This window comes from Archocentrus centrarchus, chromosome 20 (assembly GCF_007364275.1).
Source record: "Archocentrus centrarchus isolate MPI-CPG fArcCen1 chromosome 20, fArcCen1, whole genome shotgun sequence".
Classification (NCBI taxonomy): Eukaryota; Metazoa; Chordata; class Actinopteri; order Cichliformes; family Cichlidae; genus Archocentrus; species Archocentrus centrarchus.
The window spans coordinates 29,484,838-29,498,107 of record NC_044365.1 but is presented as its reverse complement, the minus strand read 5'-3'; positions in this window follow the sequence as shown (position 1 = coordinate 29,498,107).

The window sequence follows — 13,270 nt, the reverse complement described above, 5'->3', positions numbered from 1 at the left end:
TAGTTCAATTTAATATCTCTTATCAGTGGATACGCGGGTCATAATAATACCCTTTTGGCCCCTGGCAGAAAACACCTGTTATTCTGGCAGATAATGAAACCGAAAAAGAAGAGACACTAACTGACATGCAAATTCCAACTCTCTCTCCCTCACAGGCACTCTCTCTTCCTTTAATATTCCCTATCATTACCTTAACTTCTTTCTGTCATTTCTCTTTCACTTGTTCTTTTTTCTTCAGTAATATGCTTTCTCTTTGTCTCTCTTTTATTCCATTTTTTTTTTTTTATCTGTCTTAACCTCATATCGCAGCTGCCTTTTTTCTCTCCTGGCTCCCTTTTGTCTCTTCCTTTGCTTTCAGCTTTATTTCGCTTCATTGTGCCTGCCTGCTCCTTTTCTGTCTTGCTCTGGGGTTTTGTATTCATGCAACATTTTATTTCACCTATAATGATTTCTTTTTTATCGTGGATAACAGCTCAAACAAGAAAGTTCAGGTTACTCAAGGGATCTTCCAGCTTTGCTCAGTTTGGGGTCAACTCCTCACACACTGGCTACTGTTGATGAAGTTGCAGGAGATATGTGCATCTGAATTAGGGCTAAGTAGGCCATTTTTCATCTTTATCTGCCAATTATGATGACCCATTTCTGTTAGAAATGAAGTTATGAGAGGGATGCAGGACAGCCTTTTTCACTTGTGCCTATTGTGGAATCTGATGCCATGGTCAACAAGGGTAAAAACAACACAGTTCAATAAATCTCTGTTGGAGGAATTACTCTCCTAAAGCTAATAAATATCCCCTAGTGGAAAGAGACTGAGTTTAAATTACTTGAGGTATACCTGAGCTCTGAGGAATGGGTCACTGAGAACAAGGAGGGCATATTACAGGTGACTGGCTGCTCTTACGCGGGCAGGGTGGGTATTATCGACTACTTGGCAGCTTCTTCCCTCTGGCATCACCTTGCTGTACTTAATCCCACAGAGGCTTCCTATCATATATCCAGGGGAAGAGCTTTTTTTTTTTGTGGTCACAATATCATTGCCTAAGGGCTGGTGTCTCTCACCTGCCTGTTCAGAAGCAGCACGGATAAAGCCCAAGCATGAGGCGGCACCGTTCCAGCAGCTATAAACTCATATGTTTTGAGCAGGTCGACATGTGTACTCTTAGTGAGTACTGAGATCTGTCAGAGAGTGTGGACATTTTTTTTTTCCACATGTGGAGCCAAAAATGACCGCCATGAGTTATTATTAACTCATGGCTCTGATTCTACACATCTGTCCCGAGGGTCTGGTGCCCACTGAGATATACATTAGCTCATGGTGTAATATAATGTAAGGTTTAAAATGTATGAATAGGGCAGCAGTAGAAGTCTATCATCTGAAAAATTAATATTTCCACTGCTGCTGTGTTAAAACCCTAAGACAGACTTCTGCCAAGGTGGGTATCACAGTCTGAGCACATCATCTGTCGCCTAAGGGTCAAAAAAGAGGAGATGGGCAGGATAGAACTGACCTCTCAGAAACTTCTGGAGGCATTCGCAGGGGAGCTGCTGAGGGCTTTGCCAGGTGCTGTGAGAAATGATGCAGATGGTGCCTGGCGATGCCACGGGGGAGGAGATTTCTGAGTTCCCTGTAGTGCAAATACCAGTTGAAACTGGGGTTTGGCCCAGGGGAACGGAGGCAAAATTTGAGTGTATGGGTTATTTTAGACAGAAGCAGAGGACAGGGTTTCTCCACTGCATGTGTTAGGGTCAGGAAGGCACATTGGTCTTGATTAGAAGTTTATACGACAACTTGGATTTGCACTGAGCCCTTTTCAAATATTTTGATGATAATTGCTACAGATGTAAAATATCTAATATTAAAAATGGATGGATGGATGATTATTATTTTCCGTAACAGAAAATGAAGTTAATATTTGTCAAAATGTCATAAGGCAAACAGCTAGCATGGAGCGCCAGTGGCAGGAGGGCACCAGCTCTACCTTGAAGGTCAAGAAACCTGCAGATGGCTGTAATTTGAGAAAATAACCTTAAAGTGGTGCACAGTTTAAGAGTGTAGCTTGATTGCCTGCAGGCTACGTGTATTTGTACTTGCGCAGCCTGATAGGCTGGAGGTAAACTCTGTAGGCGTCATCAGGCACATGTACTGTGTTCTCTATGCAAAAAAAAAACAAAAAAAACAGCGCTCCATTGAATTTTCTGTTGCGAGGCCAAGTCAGCCCCTTGGGTAAGATAAGGATGAGTGTTTAGATTTGGGGCTGCGCTCAAAGAGATGGTCTCAGCATGCCTTAGGGTGAAGAAGATTTATTTTTTTACATTTCAAATTATACTGTCATGCGGAGAATATTTTTGCAGGTTGTGAAATGAATACATGTACAATATATATATATATATATATATATATATATATATATATATATATATATATATACAGAGACCAGGTTTGACATTTTACAATTCATTGCCAGTGATGCGTTTGTGCTTCTTGTAACACTGTAGATTTGTGTGTATGTGTGTGTTTTATATAGTTTTCTTAGTTAATGGGGTCAAATGAACGTGTACAGGCCTTTTTGAGTTGATACAAAACGTACTTCTTTCTTTGTCTTGTGTATATTTCACTAAAAGTCATCAGCATTTCTCTGTAGATGCTCCCACCCCATATCACTTTCTCTCGCACACTCTATTTATCTTATTTCCGAGGCGCTTTCTCTTTTCCCTTCCTTCTTCATTCTTCCTCTAAAGCACGATTGACCTTTCTCTCCCTTGCCTGCCCAGTCTCTTGGTTTCTGTGTTGTCTAAACACACAGACCAACTGAAACTCTGACAATGAATCAATCAGTTTAATGAATGAACTGTTCTCGTCTCTCTGTTGCCATTCTTCTGAAGGACTATTTGCACAACCCGTCTTGCGTTGGCATTGTCCTTCTTAATTTTCAACCGTCTCTTCAAACAGATCTAAGAATACCTCTGACAAATGCCACCTATTACACTTAAGGTTTTTAAGGTGCAAAGAACTTCTTGGCACATTTCTTACCACCGCTCCACTCCCCAAGTGCTATGAAAATGCTGAATCAGTTCCGCAGGGGTTTTTTTTTTTGTTTGTTTTCATGTGTTTTTTTTTCCCCAGGAAACCTTAAATAAAAGTAAAAGTGACCAAAGCAATCAGAAGGAAGTTTTTGGTGAATAGGCTGATAGATGAGTTTCGGCAGGAATCTCTGTGGGCCATGTTCGCAAATGACACTGTAATGTGTAATGAGAATAGGGAGTAGATAGAAGAGAGCTTGGAGGTGGAGATTTGTACTGGAGAGAAAAAAAAGAATGTCAGTAGAAGAAAAAAAGATTACATGTGAGTGAATAAGAAGGAAGCAGGTGTAAAGGTGAAGATGCAAGGAGTAGAGGTATTGGAGGTTAAATATCTGGTATCAGCCATCCAAAGCAATGGGCAGTGCACAAAAGAGATGAAGAAGAGAGTTCAGGCAAGGTGGAACAGGTGGAGATGAGAGTGAGGGGTGATTTTCCTCAGAATGATAACAGCAAGTGTGAAAGAGAAGGTTTACAAGATGGTAGTGAGACCTGGTATGATGTATGGTTTGGAGATGGTGGTACTGACAAAAAGACAGGAGGCTGACCTGACTCTGGGCTGCTGAGGCCCACGGCTCCCTGTCCTGGACTGAGGCCGCGTGCAGAGCTGCACAACCACTTGCTTCTCTTTTTTAATTGCATTATAGTCGTTATGATTCACAACACATCCTGATACATGCAGGACCTTTGAGGGCAGGCACATTACCCAGAGGGTGGGGCTGCTGAGGTGGCCCCACTCAGGTCTTCACTACTGTCTGCCCCTCAATTTTATTTGCACTTTAGACATTGAGGGGGGCAGGGGCAGGTGGGGGGTTAGGGGGGGCTTAGGGGGCGGTTCTTGGGCGCCTTGGGCCCTAGGGCCCTGCTGCCGGCCTGCACGGAAGGCTGGCCTCTGGGGGAGGGCTGGCTCCCCGTTGCCTCGGGTTCTCTGGGACCCTTGCCATCTGGGGCCTCCCTCTCCCTTCTCCTGGGGTGGGCCTGCGGTTGCCATTGGAATGTGTGGCCATGAGTCTTCAGTGCTCTTGATGGACTGTGTGCGGCCTGGGTTTCCTGGGTCTTTCTCTATCGGCCTCTGGCGTCTGGTGGGTGGAGCTGCGACTTTCCGCCCTCATTAGTAAGTACATTTCATGACATAGACACAGACATTCACGCTTACTCACGCAAACACATCACAAAATGTTGGTTTGTGTAGCCATGCTTTGTTTCTGTTTTGTTTTTTCCATATAAATGTATTTTTCCAAGTATTAATTGTTTTTTGTATGTTTTTCTCTTCTTTTACAGGTGCAGCAATTGATAAACCATTATGTTTTTTTTTTTACTTGTGCTCTATTCTCTCTATCCCCTTTTTCTATTTTCTCCCTTTTCTCTTTTTCTTGATTTTTTTCTCAGCCTCTCAACCCATTACTCGAACACATATTCATGTATATGAGAAATAACGCGAATAAATAAATAAAATAAAAGGACAAACATTAACAAGAGGAGCCTATAGAGAACCTATAGAGCTCATCTTGGAAGAGCAAATATGTTTGGCACAACAGTGCAGATCACAATTCTGCTTGCAAAATCTGCCAGACATGACAGACTATTAAAAAAAGGGAAAAAAAGATGTGAGATGGAGGCAGATGATCTGCTGTGGCGACCCCTAAAGGAAGCAGCGGGAAAAAAAGATGAAGAATCCTGTTTGGGACCAATTTCAATGTTTGAAAACTCTCCTTGAAGGAAAATTTATTCAGAATTTCAAAAATCTTTTTAATTAAAAACTTACTCCAGAAAATTTCCAGAACATGTGAACCATTTGGGTTCTTATGGGGTTCTAATCATACAGGAAGTTGTTTGCTTTTCATTTACATCTAACCACATCTTCCAGGGTCAAATGTATACAATACTTTCATTGTACTTTCATACTCTAGTACGTTGCTGTAAAACAAATGAGAAACACAAAATGCAAACCATATGCCCAGACTTCAAATGCAGATCATGCCTAAAAGTTTGAGAAAGCTCCACTTTAGAAACACTCAGAGATTTCAGTGAAAAACACTGAGTGCTCCACAGCAAGGCATCAAAGAAGACCACACAGGAAACTATAGAGTTTGTGTCCCTGTAGGAGGGTGTATCTGAGGGATGGTGAACATACACGTAAAGGGTGTACCCTGACATTAGAGATTGTTGCTGACAGCACAAACTCAGCAGGAGGTTAGAGGACAAGATTTTAAATGAATTCCAACAATGTCAACAAAGTTGTTGAAATGTGACCGATTCATTTGGAAGGATAAAAATTTTCTTTTTTTTCCATGTACAAGGAGACAAAAAAAAGCACCTGCCGTACAGCCTCATGACAGTTTGTTTGTTAAATATTCATGAAATGAAATCTATCAGTTTGTGTTCGTGGAGTCACAAAGTGCACCTAGGAGGAGGAGATAGAAGTGCAGGATCATTATTTTTACACTTTGACTTTTGTCTCATTTTCACTTGCTGTCCGGTTAAGTTTAGCCTTGGTTATTAGCAACAATTGGCTTCAGTTACAATACATTGTTTGCCCCCATCTTTGACAGCTCCATTTTACAGGCTGCCTGATTATTAATCCATTTAGAAAAATGCAAGGAAAAAGTTTTTAGTTTCAAAGTCAAGAAATTAATCACTGTTCCCCGTCTGCTTGTGGTGATCAAACTAAATCTGTCATCTCATTCGAACCTTGAGTGATGGATAATTACCGTGGAGTGCATCGCTTTGGCATCTTCATTATCAACTATTCAAATAATCAAACAAAACTGTGACAACAACTCTCCTGACACCTTGCTTCTGTCCTCCAGGGAGGATGAGTTCCGTGTTTTCCTCAACTTTTCTGCCCTCTTTCATGGATGAAGGGAACACAAAGGATCATTATTTCTTCCCTGTCACACTGAGGGAAGCGCTCTAATCTCAGGAGATTTTTTTTTTTTTTTTTTTGGTTATTTGTGTATATGAGCACTCTATGGGAAATTCATAATTATTTGAGAGAAAAAAAAAAAAGGACAGTTACATGTGGCTTCCCTCTCAGACTGTACAATATTGTAGCTGTAGATTTACAATAAAAAAAATTGAAAAGACGTGCAAAAGGGAGACATAAAACATGATGCCAACTTGGCCCATCAACCTTTTGTCTCACTCTACTGAGATGTTGCATTCATCACTACTACATTTGTGTCTATTCTGGGTTGGATCTGGGTTACGCTGTTCTTATTAGCTGGGTTCCCAAGGCAAGCCGATTTTCTGTGGCAAAATGGTACCATTTTGAGTTCCCTAAACCTAAATCCTCAGTCACAGTTGCACCCCAGAAAACCTTAAGTAAAAGCAATTGAAAGATTTTCTAACAGTTTCAGGTCTGGATTACAGTTCAGAACACTGGATAGACAGATGTCATTGAATCTAATAGCTGAAACTCTGAAAATCCTGCTTTTTCAAGGCTTTATTGCCTGATAGAAGGTTTTCACGGTGTGTGCTACTTCACAGCTATGCCCTGCTTCATACTCACACTCATTCCACCCAGTCATATAAGAGGGTGATGAGTATACATACAGAACAGACTTTTACTATTTGAACCTGAGTGGAACAGATGAGGATCAAGTACCTTGCCCAAGGAGACTCTTTAAATGACGGGTTTTTTTTTTTCAAGGTAGAATAGAGAAACATCTTCCCTGTCCAGATTTTCACGGCTTGTGCCAGGGATTCAAACTGGTAATCTTGCGGTCCCGAGCTCAGGTCTCTAATCTTCTGGTTAGAGCTGCCCAAGTTTATGTGAAGAAAGTATCAGGGTACAAGAGCTGGGACCTGACAAGTCCTCTTGCCATCCCAGCAAGGGAGAACTTGTGACAGAACAGCAATGGAATAACTTCACCTCATAAAATATGTCCTCCAGCTATGGCTTAAATCTTCAATTGGTATGTGCTCACACAGCTTCAGCTCTAAACTCAGCAAAGTATAATTTGGAGACTTTCTAGTTTAGTGTAGGAGGTGCCTGTGATTACACTGGTTTGAATCTCAGTTTCTATGGAGCCTTAAATCAGCATCCCCTTTGCATTTACCTACACTCCACCCCTACCTGGTGAAATATTATACCAGTGGTATACTGGATGTGGCTTTGCTGCATACTAAAATATACTGTCATAGAGAGAAATGGAGATAAAGAGGTACATACTTTGAGCCTGACGTTATAAGAGTTTTAAGAGCTTAAGATGCAGGTAATGAACATCTGTCACAGAAAAAAACAATGCCTGCAATGTTTCTTTTTTTATACTAAAGTGAAAAGAAATAGTGTTTTGTTTAGCATTATGCAGCCATTAAATGACTGTGTATGTCTCTTTTTTTTAAGTCATGCACATATACTGCATGAATATGAAGAGCCACATACTGAGAATTTTAATCTTCCATTGTTTAAAAAGGATATAAAGGTTATTTCTTCCCCTACTCTATAAGACCCCCTGGATTAAATCAGGACTCTTCATGACATCATTATAGAGAGCAAAGGATTACTTGGGTTTATTTAGTGTGTATGTTCACCTCAGCAGTGTTTTGACGCTATCAGTTGGGGAAAGCAATTCAGATTTGCTTTTAGTTGGTTTGAGGTCCATGCTAAACCAGGTAATACCAGGTATTTACAAGGTAATGCATGAAGGAAACAACAGCAATGGAATTATATTGAATTTGTTTATCTCTAAGCCTTTAAAGAAAAGAGAGCTGGTCTACAACGCTTAGGGCAATAAATTTGAAAACTAGCAATTTTCAGGTTAATTAGCTTTTTTAGGCAGCCATCAGGGCAATTAAACATTCAAGGATAAAGCAGATGGTGGGAAAGATGGAAAGGAGGAAGAAAAGATGTAAGATCCTCGATTCAGGACACAACCGAGATACTCAAAGTAATGTCATTTTGATTGCCCTAAACTTTACACTGACATTCAAAGCTAAAACTGGAATTTTTGTATTAGTTTAATTCAGTTAATGCAGTGTTTTGAAGCAGACAAAAGGGGGGAAAGAGATTTTAAAAAAAAAGAAGGAACAAAGAAGGGAAGGAAAGGAAGGAGTGAAGAAAAAAAGATTTCTTTTGTCAGATACAGAGTGGAATATATTATCCCTCAAGAGCTGCTGTTGGGGCTAGATTTAACCTACAAGCAATCTTCCTGGAAAGTGTCTGCATTCTGTGTGTGTGTGTGTGTGTGTGTGTGTGTGTGTGTGGTACACTGCTCTGCAGTCTCTTGGGGCAGGCCTTTCATCCCTCAGAACAACATACCACACACAGTCTCTGCTCTCCATCTTTCGCTTCTCTCTTGTACGCTTTCTATCTCGCAGATGCAAAAACTCTCACACACACACTCATTCGCTGCTGCTTTCTAACGTCTCATGTTGCTCTTTCACATATCCTCGAGTTCTCTCTTACAGACAGTACATCTTGTGGAATAAGACCTTAGGGGGCCATGTATTATTTTCTGATCTTGCAATTTGAGCTGCCCTCTTTCACTTGGTATGTTAGGAGGGAAGTCACCGGACGGCCCCTTTGTAACACAATTAAAGCAAAAACCATTTAGACAAATAAACCTCTTCAGATGCTTGATGCTGTGTCATCAGTCATGGCTGTGACACTTGAAGTAGTCTAGTAGCATTTTTGAACTCATCCTTAAAACACTTTCTCGGCCATTTTAATCAAATGAGCCCGGTTTACTACACGATTCCATGTGGTTAACGTTGTCTTGTTGGAGCTGAAAGCACAGTAATATTTGGATGAATTCTGACTCTGTAACACAGTGGTGATATCTGGGTATCTTCTGTGGGAATCAATAGAAACTGAAGTGCCAAACACGATGAGACAATCATTTAAGACCTCGATTCCCCTTGTCAGCGAACATTTCCCCAAGAGCCTTGTAACTCAAGTTTGGTCCAATTCAAACTTAAAATAAGGGACATAAATCTTACCTATTTTTCAGGCCGTAGAGTTGGACATCTTTTTTACTGTACATAAAGGAAATGTAATACCTATGGATTTATTTTGTTAATGTTACTCAACCCTGTATTCAGCTATTGATTTTCCACCTGCATTTTGCTTTTAGCCCTTGTTAGTATAATGTTGCATTCCTTTCTCAGGGAGAGAGTTATACAGTTGCTACAACCACAGTGTTCAGTCCTTTTTGTTATCCGCTGTAGAAATTTAAGGACACTTAGGATTTACACAAGCGCTTTTTATTTTTTCTTCTTTTGAGTTCCTATCGGTGGATATGTCAAAGGTGTTTCTCAGTTCGTTTTCCTATTTGCTCCTAGCTTATGAAAATAGAATAAAAAAATGTGAATCTTTATTTAAATGTAATGCTGTGCTGCATTATACTTACTTGCTTCAGCATCCTTTCAGTATGTGCTTCATGACTTTGCCCTGAAGGTACACACACACACAAACACACACAAACCAGATCACACAATATTTTCTTTCCCGCGGTGCAACAGATGCTGTCGGCTGTCTGCTATATGATATTAATTAGAAAAACAATGATGCGAGAAAACGTTTGAGCGGCTGGCTGTTTGGTTTTCAGACTCGTGGCGTAGCTGGTGATTGACTGGTTTGCAGGTGGGAAGCTTTGTTGGCTGGCAGATTGTCTTGATTGACAGGCTTTCCTGCGTTGCTGACCGACTGACTGCTGAGGCGATGCGCTGGCGGCAAAGAATTACAATGGCCTCTACGAGGAGAAAAATCAATAACTATGAGGAGGTGTAAATAAAGAGTAGGTGTTAAAGTATTTTAACATGTATGGATTGCCTTTTTTTTTTCCCCCCTCTTGAGTCATGTTATACTTATAATTAAACAAAATACATGACAGGGTAACGAAAAAGCGTTCCTCAAAAGAGGCAGCGTGAGAAAGCAAGTGATGAAGGTGTCAAAGCGAGAGACTTGGCAGTGATCAGATGCAAAACTATGAGCTCAATCACTCAAAGCTGCGATGCTACCACTGTGCCAACTAAGGTACTCTTTAGCCCAGAGGCTAATAGTCACTTTTTTCAAGGGCTGCTTCATCAGCCTGTATCAGACATAATAAAAATACCACTATTTATATGCATTCAGAATGAATTCAGAACAGCTTCACAACAGTGACCAGACCTGCAGTAATTCAGAGGGTAAATGCTTTTGCATGGTACTCATGCTTATTGGAAGTCAGCATTTCTTGATTTTTTTTTTATTCACTTTGTCAAAACTCAACATTTGATTCATATTTTGATATAAAGTTTTAATCACACAGACATTCATCATTTGTTTGGGAGAAAAATGCCACTTTAAACACGTTAGAGACAAATTAGTTCATGTTGTGTTGCAGGACAGATATTGATGATGATATCTAGTTAAATATTAAAATTTTCCTTCCAGCATCCCCGCATAGGGTTTCAGGTCGATATGTTTTTGATCTGTCAATCAGCTGGACCTTCAGCTATACAGCTCTGTTCCCTTTAATGATATAGAATACATTAAAGAAATTTCCAAACTTGGTATGTGACTAATGCACTCAAAAAATGCTGAACCTTTTTCTTTTTTTTTACCTGTGCCAGTAATAGTGGAGTAAATTTAGGATATACTGTTATGTCTTCCACCAGGGTTGCTTTGGCTCTTGGAAGAAAAAGAATAACTAAACATGCTGATCAGATGCACGGTTTGGGGCAAAATCTTGAAGTCTGACTAGCTGGCAGCAGTCAGAAAGAAATGATGTGATCATCAACTGCGGGAGTTCAAAAATGTGTTCTTCTCCTGACCTGGATGCCAAGAGTCACAAACTTTACACAGCCCCTTAAAGTTTTCATGAAAATGCATTTATCTATTTTTGAAAAGGGAAATGAACAATGTAGGAGGTTTTTCAGGTTGACCGTGCTAAGTCGCTGCTGCCTTGTTCTCATGTGGTCAATAAATATTATTGAAGACCTTTGGGGTGGAACATCTTGGCCTTATCATGCTGAATTCCTCAGCCAGTCTGCCTGTAAGTCTGCCTGCCAGCCAACACATTTATTGATTCTTTCCAGCTAAGGAGCAAGGCAGCAGCACAGGGTTATACAAGTAAGTGAGAGCAAGTGAATGTTAATCTGTTTGTTTTAGTGAGCACACAAATCATTGCTATGAGATGGGAATTGTACAGAAAAAGAGATAGTGTGATTCCATGGGCTCAATTCAAAAGAACAATATCTCTGCATGTGAAGCTGCATCATTTTAGTCTCTCTGCAACTGTATAGTTTCTCATTGCCTACTGCTGAGATATTGACTCCCCCCACACACATAATGATCATTTTTACAGCGCCTTTTAATTTACTTGGAGTTTTGCATCTCTGCAAAGCTCTACACTTGATATGCATCATTATTGTTGCCCAATAGCGAAAGTAGTGGGAGATCATTAGAATACTTGGAAGATGAAAGATAAAAGCACAGGATGGTTGCTCTCTTCTGACTCAACATATGGAGAATTCAATATGCAATTAGAGAGCAAAATATACAATATGCATGCATGATTTAGGGAGTTTAAAAAACGAAGATACGAAGCATAGCCCCTGTCAGGATATACTTCACTTTAATCCCGCTACAATTTGATGTATGCTAATAAAAATAGTTCATATTGGCAAAAGTTATTGATGCTGTTTTCACCACAGCTTCGTGATTTTTTTTTTCTTTTTTTCCACACACAGTGAAAGAGTTCACTCTTGGCCCCGCAAAACGTGTGGCACGTTGAGAGCACTCATGAGATAACAGTTGCCAGATTTGCATTTATCAGATGTAAAAGAGATGTGGAAGAAAGTAAGGATGAAAAGTAAGTAAGCAGGGTGGAAAACTGGAATGACAAGACTTGATATGGTGATATTCAGCAGACTATGTGTATATGATCCCAGGGATAATAGTAGGGGCTGATCTGAGAAGTCTCCATCAGAGTGCACAGTTCCTTCTCCCTCAAAACAAATCTTGTCACAGGAAACCTGTAATGCCAATCCTAATAAGATATCCAATCCTGGTGAATGACATATATATGAACCCATACCCTTCACTGCAAAGGAAGAAGTCAGAAGGATTTTTGTCTCAACAAAGGTAATATTACCACCTGCAGAAAAGTCTACAAGGTCTACATGAAACAAGGCACAAGGGGTAGTGAAAGGTAGATACTATAGATATTGTGAGACAATTTCTAGTAGTGGATTTCAGTCCAAAAATATGACCTTAATTGACCTTAAAAAACAAAACAAAACACTATGGCACTATGCTTTCTACAGGTTTATGAGGAAAGCACGTGTGTGCCATGAAAACAAAAAACATGCCTCCACTGTTACATTAGAATTCTACTCTTTCAATCCACTCTCTCTCCATGGGAAGACTTCCATCTTTTTTATAGTCCACTTGCTTAGTTGGGCCTTCCATGTACACCTTGAACTACTGATGCCTTACGCCCACCTGTATTTTGTGTAAAACTGAAAAAATGGAAAAAGAAACGGGGACATTCAATTCTTTTTGGTGTTTGTGGACTGACATGTAAACAAGAACTGCAATAACTCCAACATCATGTTCAGGTTTTTCAGAGACCACAACTGTACTTTAGATAACTACCTGTTGGCTGATTATTTCTCAGATGAGCCTGTGTCAAATTAAATTGACCTGTTCTTGTTAAGAGGTCCAGGATGGCATATGTGTCTTTGCCAGATGGTTTGCTGTGTCTCCCCTGCACAATCTCAAGAGCTTGGAGGAGATTCCAGGTGACAGGCAGTTACTCTAGGAGAGCTGGACCCGATTTAAATGATCTCCCTGCCTGCACCTACACTTGTTGAAGTAGATTTAATGTGTTAATGTATACTTAAAGAAGGAGAAAATTCATACAATATTTATCATTATCAATGCAGTGAATGTAGAAACCTGAAATTCTAAATTGATTTCCATATACTGTAAATATTTGTAGAATAAAGTAATTTTGCAAATTTCTGCTCATACGTATTTCAGCAAGGTGATTTTAGTTTGGCAGAAAAAAACATGTTTCCTTTTTCTTTTCATGTATCAGTTATATTCTGGTGGGAGGGTGCATGCTGCTTTTTTTTTTTTTTTTTTTTTCAAAATAAACACACAAGTCTCCAGTTATTCAGTTTTACTCAAAATTATTCATATTTGATGAAGACTTAATCAAATTCTAGTAATCTTTTCAACAACAGTTTAGCAGAGGGGCAT